The sequence below is a fragment of the Choloepus didactylus genome, chromosome 4, assembly GCF_015220235.1.
Source record: "Choloepus didactylus isolate mChoDid1 chromosome 4, mChoDid1.pri, whole genome shotgun sequence".
Classification (NCBI taxonomy): Eukaryota; Metazoa; Chordata; class Mammalia; order Pilosa; family Megalonychidae; genus Choloepus; species Choloepus didactylus.
In genome coordinates this window covers 75,534,441-75,542,755 of record NC_051310.1, presented here as the reverse complement: position 1 = coordinate 75,542,755, position 8,315 = coordinate 75,534,441, and the positions used below count along the sequence as shown (strand labels likewise).

The 8,315-nt window shown below is 39.1% G+C and overlaps 1 pseudogene; it reads right to left on the bottom strand.

The window, feature by feature from the left end:
• Positions 1 to 3,767: 3,767 nt before the first annotated feature.
• Positions 3,768 to 4,061, bottom strand: LOC119533246 (annotated as a pseudogene).
• Between the last annotated feature and the right edge of the window lie 4,254 nt (positions 4,062 to 8,315).

The following is an 8,315-nucleotide window of genomic DNA, read 5'->3' as shown; positions in this document are numbered from 1 at the left end:
TGAGGGTGAACTGGCATCATGTCAAGGTGGTCTGAGTTGATAGAATCAAGCTGCTGAATGCAAGGAAACCTGAATGGCTGTAGTTTCAGGAATGGAGTTGACTGGAAGGCTGCCCCATTGCCCCAAGGGGCTGGAGACTCAAGCTTCAGTCAAACCTCCATATCTGAGTCACAGAACCAGATGTTCGGTCAGAGTCATTCAAGGATCCACACAATACAGTGAGTCACAGTTTAAGTATAAAGTTTAAGATTTATTAGGGGAAGAAAGCAGGTGTGAGACAGTGAAAAGAAAAAAATGGTTCTGGCTCCCATTGTGGGAGCCACATTTCTTAAGAAAGAAAACATTGGGAAGGGTGTCTGCTGAGTGGTGTCCTGTGCCTTGATTGGGTGAGTGCCTATCAATTTCTGAGCTGAGTGGTTGCTAGAGTTCTGATGCACTATTCTTCTTTGAAATGCAGCTGTGTTATCTATCCATAGAGGGCAGGCCACTTTGCATGCCTGTGGTTGTACATCTTATGGACATATCTAACCTTGCTTCATCCACCTTTTGGGGTTGAGACACCACCATGGCTGGAACAGCTTTTAACCCTTATTTTATGGTACACCTGGTTTCTGTGAGATAAGCTGTGGGGCCCCTGGATTAGACATTCCTTCTTTATGTTAGACTCTTTTTGCTGGGATATGACAAAGACTAGTGTTTATTTAATAGTAAAATACAAACACTGCAGGTATGCTTAAAGATGCCATTTCACATATATATTATTCTGGTTTGCTAATGCTGCCTTTTGCAAAACATCAGAAATGGATTAGCTTTTATAAAGGGGGTTTATTTGGTTACAAATTTAGTCTGAAGGCCATGAAAATGTCCAAATTAAGGCATCAGTACAAGTGTACCTTTGCTGAAGCAAGGCCAATGGCACCCAGAAAATGTCTGTTAGCTGGGAATTCACATGGCTGGCATCTGCTGATTCCAGATTGTGTTCCAGCTCCACTCTTAGCTCCTATGCATTCTTCAAGGTGTCTCTATTGGTTGCAGCATCTCCTTCTGTCTGTGAACTCTTTTATTGGACTCCAGTGATTCAATTAGAGCTCACCCTGAATGTGAGGGATAATACTTCTATGGAAATTATCCAATCAAAAGTCTCATCCACAATTGTTTGAGTCATATCTCCATGGAAACACTCAACCAAACAAATCCAATCTAATCAATACTAATAGATCTGCCCCAACAAATTACATCAAAGAATATGGTGTTTTTTGGGGACATAATACATCCAAACTGACACATATATATTTTAGACATTGCAAATATCTTTAAAACTATGATTTTTAAATTTTGACTTTTAACAGAAATCTTCAAGTGCAAAGTGATAATCATACTTAGATTGTGTGATTTGACCATAATGCCACAAAATTAGAAATTGATGAAGTAATAGTTTTTTTAAAATCCCACATTTTTGGAAAATTAAAATATTACCACATAACCAGTGCAATAAAAGAGAATCACTAGGGAAATTAGGAAAACATAGAATTCAATGATAAAAAACATATAGTCAAAATTGTGAGTCAAAGCTTAATAAGTCTTAAAGGGAAATCTGTAGTATTAAACACATGGAGGAAGTTTATAAACAATGAGCTAGGCTTCTTGCTAAAATGTTGCATGAGTAGCAACAGAGCAATACCACAGTGATCAAGAAGGAAGAAATTATAAAAATGGGGAAAACATAAATGAAAGAGAGAACAAAATAGCTTTACAGAAGATTAACAAAATAAACAGGTTCTTTCACAAGATTATTAAGATAAACTTCCGGCAGAACTAGTCACTAAATTAAAGAAGAAAATGTAAACCAACAATCTGCAGATTTTTCCTATAAAGAGCAAGGTAGTAAATATTTTAGGCTTTGAGAGCAGTAAAGGGCAGTTTCCATTTCAATTAATCAATCCTGATGTAGCAGGAAAGCAGCCAGAGACAAAACAGAAGGGAATGGACTTGTCTGTGTTACAATATAATCATTATTTATGGAAAGAAATGTGAATGTCATGTAAATTTCATGTCAACAAAATAACATTTTCTTTTTAATCTCCCCCTCACCACTTAAAATTGCAAATGCCATTCTTAAATAGCTGCACCTTGTGCAAAACCAGGTGAAGGGGGTGACGGCAGGTGGGGGGCTGAATTGGATTGCCCTAAGTTGCAACCTCAAGGGAGGGAGTGTCAAGGTCCAGTTGCATTGTTAAGTTCCATAACCATGGAGCAAGCAGTAGTGTTGTTATGGAAAAGGTGACACACCTGAGGGTTATAAGAGCTGGATTCTAGGATTGGAAACATATTCCCTGAGGGACCCAACCTGGCTATCCAAGCTCTTCCCAGGACACAGGGTCTTTGCCACTCTCCTGGCTCTCTGCAGCAAGATTTTGCAGCACCAGGTCACTGCAAGGGGTGCCAGAACATGCACATGTGCCTGACCCATGCTTGACCTCATGCCAGGACCTGACAGCCAATCAGAGGTTGCACCACCCTTGAGGAGGCCTCAGCAGCCCAGAGGCCTGAGGAGACTTCTGGGGTGCACCTAGGGCCTGGTGAGTTTCCCAGAGCTCTAGGACCAACATGGAAGGGGAGTGGTAAGGACTCTGGCATGGGGTGTGCGGCACCTAGAATTGCCCCAAGTGTTCTTTTTGGAGAGGCAGGAGGGATTCAGGGACTGAAGCCCCATGGGTCCTGATGACACTCCTGGTCCTGCACAGCTCAAGGGGTCTGTGCCCTGCTGGGGCACTCTGAAAGAACTGTCTGGTGATCCCCGGTGGGTACCTTTCACATTTCTTCCTCTCCCCTCATTCCCCTCCCACTGCTGCCCTGAGGGCCTGACATCCCCGCACCCTCCCCTCCCCCTCTTTCAGTTTCTTCTCCCCCCTGCAGTCCCCACCTGCTGTCCTGGGGAAGGGGCCCAACCAGGTCCTTAGTGCCCCTCCTTTCCCATCCTGACCCCCTTCATGGTCTCTGTCTCTTTTTTTTTTGTTAGAACAACTCAGCAAAATAAAATTCTGGTTTATCATTGAACAACATTGTTTCACACATACATCAAACAGGCCCAAAACTAAATGTATTAATAAATAAATAAATAAATAAACAGTAACTTCATAGACAAAAAAAAGGAAAAAAAAGGAACCTTTATCTTTGACCTTTTTAGCCATCTCATACAACCCAACTACTTATACTACAGCTAAGTACATACACAAAAACATTACTGTGATGCTTGGAATAAGATTGCATTTGTTGTTGTTTTTGCCTTTTTTTTTAACGAGTTTTTTTTTTTTTCTCCTTTGAGATGGTAATGAACATGGTCACACCAAGCATCAAGTCAGAAGGAGGACAGAAAATGCTCTGAAGATTGTTTTTGTCATTGGAGATCATTAAAAATGACAGACCCCTAACAATATGTACAAAACTATAAAATGTAAATAAAATATACAAACACATTTTCCTTTTTAAAGTACTTTTAAGAAAAAAAGCTTGGCCTTGGAAATTTTGGTTCTCCCCCTTCTCCCCTCCCCCCATTGCAAATTCATGTTCTGGTTTTGGCTGGGTGGTGGAAAGCACGTGTCCTCTGCAGGTGGCACTGCCCGTGGTGGGTGGCAGGTGGTCTCTCCACTCAAAGATAACCATGTTTAGATTCCAGTGGAGGGGGAATAGGTCATGGTGGCCTGTTTTGATATTTTAAGTTTAATGTTTCTTTTTTTGCTGTCTAGTCATCCTCATCAGTCTTCTACTTAATCATCCTCATCATCTTCAGCTGCCCATTTGCCTGTACCTGCCTCAGCCTCCTCATCTTCATCTCCATCCTCTTTCTCACCATCCTCTTCTGCCTCATCTTCCTCTTCCTCCACACCTTCTTCCTCTTCCTCATCTACCTCATTGTCAGCCTCCTGTTTCCCATTTTCTTCATTAGTGTTCCCATTACCAGGTGCCTGTCTTCAATTCTCTGCCTCCTCCACAACTTCCATCTTCTCCTTTAAGTCCTTGGTGCTGATTTTGGGGCTGGTATCCATGGCTGTGTCTGACATGCTGGGGCAGGCTGGTGATCTGATGCAGCAGATTAGAAAGAAAGAGAGAGTTTGGGGCTCTGGTGATAAAGCTCCTGGGTCCCCAGCAGTGGCAACATGGTCATGGTGCTGTGGAGTGGGGAGCTTCCCAGGGAACAATCAAAGATGGCTTTTCTGAACAGAAAGTGAGCCCTTCATGGCTCTTAAGGGCCTTGATGATTTAAAAATCCTAAGCCATTTTTATAACCCTGCCTACTTCCACTCTGCACCCTTTTGGCCTAGACCATTTAATGCATTTTAAAACATTTAAAAATTCATTTCTTGATCTCTTTCCCTGACTGCACACTTTCTTTTTTTCTTGTCTGTTTCCTGTGTATATTGGCCCCAACACTAGTGCAGCCCCCCTTGACTCTAATGAAGCCCCTGAGACTGGGGACCAGGGTTTTGTTGTGGGTGGTTTAAAGGTGGAGTGTTTTATTTACTGACTTAGGGTAGATTGGAGGAAGAGGTTTTTGGAAAAAGATCAGTTCTTTTTTCAGCTAAGTGTGAGATGCTTGCTACAACATGCAAATGGAAGTGCTACAGAGGTAGTGTGTTGTAAAATATCCCTGGATAATGTTAAGTATTCCTAGTACCTCTCTCTGATTGGCTCTAGGATGTGACCTTCTGCCTTGAAATATCTCAAGAGCTTTAGAAGTATCAGTGCACACCTGAGGTAAGGTGAAAGAGGTTTCTATAATAAAGTACAAGGTTATACCTTCTATTCTTCAGTTTTATCCTCTATTATGCTTCTGTGCTAGAATATTACTATCTATGCAATATTTCCTATGGGGACCTGAATGTACATGATAAATTCAGGCCACTCATTGATCCAGATATTCCCAGAGCCCTCTAAATTGCTTTCTTAAAAAAAAGAGGAAGACATCATTTTATCACCCAATCTTTTGAAAGGTGAAATTGAGTAACTAAGGTTACTAGAAAGATGAAAGCTAAGTAAGTCTCTGAGCTATTTTACCATGTTCTGGGGGCTAAAATGAGCTGATATATAGTTTTTACCCTATGATTTCCATTAATGAATTAGAGTAGTTCATTCAAAGAAATGTGTATTTTTTAAGAGTTTACACGAGATTGTGATGGAGTTGCCAAGGAGCCCCAAAGATTGCTTACCCGACAAAAGATACAAGTTCTGAAAGGAAGCAAGATATCTAGCCTGTGAAATCATGAACCCATAAGCTCCTGTTGTTAAACCAAAAAAAAAAAGTTACATGGGATTAATTTGTTTCCTTCTCTACCCTTTTCTTTAGGGCTTTATTTTGTGATGTAACTGCATGTAGCTGGACATGGAAGGCTATCTGAATTCATTACATGCCAGCAGGTGAGGTTATAGGTGAATTCTTGCCCAGCACATGTAAGCATATAGCTCAATGAGATCCCATTCCATTAGTTATCTATTGTTTTGTAACAAATTATTCTAAAATTTGGAAGCCTGAAATAACATTTAGTATCTCTATATACAGTTTCTGAAAGTCAGGAATCTGGAGCCACTTAGCTTGGGCAGTCTTGGTACTCCTCAGACTGTGGGCAAGAATTTGGCTGAGTCTGTTCTCTCTGAGGACTTGACTAGGTGGGATGATCTGCTTTAAGTTCACTCACCTCACTGTTGGTAAGAGGCTTCATTTCCTTACCCTTTGAAACTCTCCCTGGAGCTGTTCCTGTCATGTTTCCCCCCAAAGAAAGTGTTCCAAGAGAGGGCTTGCAACCAAGATGACCAAAACCAGAAAGTCTTTTCATAATCTAATTTTGGAAATGACATGACATCATTTCTGCCATATGTGATTGGTCCAACAGACCCACCCAGGTTCATTGGGGGAGAGGATAACACATGGTATGAATACCAGGAAGCAGGTTTCATTGGCTGTGGGGGGCATAATGGAGACTGGCAATTCACCATTGTAAACTTTTTACAATTCACCATTGTAAACTTTCTCCATAAAATCTCAGCCATTGTTCCATTACTATTGGTGAATTATTTGGTTTCCAGCTAAGGTGAAATCTGCCTCTGCGCTAAATCCAATACTCTTGTTTATTCAAGGATGTTGTTCCAGGAAGTCAACTCTTTGTCCTGGGTTAAGTGTTCTGTCTCTCTGGATCATCTCATCAGCAAACATATTGATTGTTTTATCACCCCTCATTAAGTGTCCCTCTTTGGATGATACTTTCCTGTCCTGCTTATTTTATTTTATCTTATTTTATTTTATTTTATTTTTTCTTGTTCTTACAGAAAGAATTCTCAGTTGTCTGTGTTTGTGGTCTGCGATTCTTTTCCCATTCTCCTTGAAAATCATTCTTGTCAAGGTCAACAAAAAAATTCATATTGGTCTATCCTGTGGCCCATTTTTAGTTTCTTACTTTTCAGGGTATTTGATCTATTAGCAGCATTTGTCAGAGTTCATTTCTCCCTACTTCAAGATAACTTTTCATTTCACTTCCGGGATGCCTCCTGTCTCAGTAGCTCTGAGTTCCTTCTTGATCTTTTCCATTTCCTTCACATCTCTTTGACATCTAACTGATGGTGTGTCCCAGGGCTCTTTTTTCTCAATCTAACTCTTTCCATAGGTGATCTCATCCAATCATGTGTTTAAATAATGCTTTATTTATATCAAATAAATATGTTTTAAATAGTATATTAAATTACATATTATTTATATAAGACTCTAAAATGTATATACCTAACCAAGACCTCAGGCTGATCTCTGGTTTCATAGATCTACCTGCTAAGCATCACCTTTTGTGTGTCATCTTCCTCTCTTTCACATCCCAAATCTAATCCATCAATAAATTTTGTGGATTATACCCTCAAGATTTTGACTCAGAATCTTACAGCTTCTTAGTATAACCATTTCTCTAGGCTGTTTGAAAGCACCATAATATTTTTTGTATTGTTCCAATATCTTTATAACTTGTCTTCTTGCTTCCACCATTAATCTCTACATTGTGTTCTTTACATGGTAGCCAGTGCAATCCTTTTCATATGAAAGTCAGATCATATCCTTCCTCAGAGTCATACTCCCTCTAGACTCTAGAGAAGAATTTGTTCCTTAACTTTTCCAGCCTCTGGAAATCTTCCTCTCTTTTATAAGTACATTTGGGACCCATCTGGAAAATTGAGGATAGTATCCTATCTCAATATCCTCTACTTAATCACATCCACAAAGACCACTTTTCCAAATAAGTCATGGTTATAGACTTCAGGGATTTGGGGGGCTGTTAACCTACTATATTCCCCATTCCCTCTTTCCCCCAGCCCATGACAACTACTCATTCACTTTTAACCTCTGTGAATATGTCTATTCTGGACATTTCATATAAGTGGAATCACACAATATGTAGTATTTTATGACTGACTTCTTTCACTAAGTATTATGTTTTCAAGTTTCACCTATGTTCTAGCACATATCTCATTTCTTCATTATGGCTGAATAATATTCTGTTGCATGAATAATATTTCATTTTGTTTATGCTTAATCAATCAGTGGACATTTCAGTTATTTCTACTTTTCGGCTATTATAAAGCATACTTCTGAAAATATATGCATAGAAGTTTTTGCATGAACATATTGATGTATCACATGGTAACCCTTCAACTTTTGACAAATTGCCAAACTGCTTTCTAGAGCAGCTGCACCATATTACATTCTCACCTGCTGTCTGTGTGTGTTCCAATTTCTCCATATTCTAGCTAACAGTTATAATTATCCATCTTTTTTATTACAGCCAATTTAGTGTGTGTGAAGTAGCATTTCATTGTGATTTTGATTTGTATTTCCCTAGTCAGATTGAGCATCTTTTCATGTACCTAATGGTTATTTGAATGTCATCTTTGGAGAACTGTTTATTCAAATCTTTTACTAATATTTTTATTGTGTTATATATTTTATTCAGTTTTAAGAGGTCTTTATATATTCTAGATACAAGTGTCTCATCAAGTACATAAATTTCACAAATATTTTTCCTCATTGTATGGATTTTCTGTACTTTCTTGATGATGTCTTTTGAAACACGTTTTTAAATTCTGATAATGTTCAGTTTAACTATTTTTTTCTTTACTCATTTGTGATCTTGGTGAAATAGTTAAGAAACCATTGCCTAACCCAGGGTCTGGAATACTTATTCCTGTTTCCATGGAAGAGGTTTATAGTTTTAGTACTAAATTCACATCTATGATTCACTTTTCAAAAAAATTTAATTGGACTTTTTATGGTGAGTGAATTATGG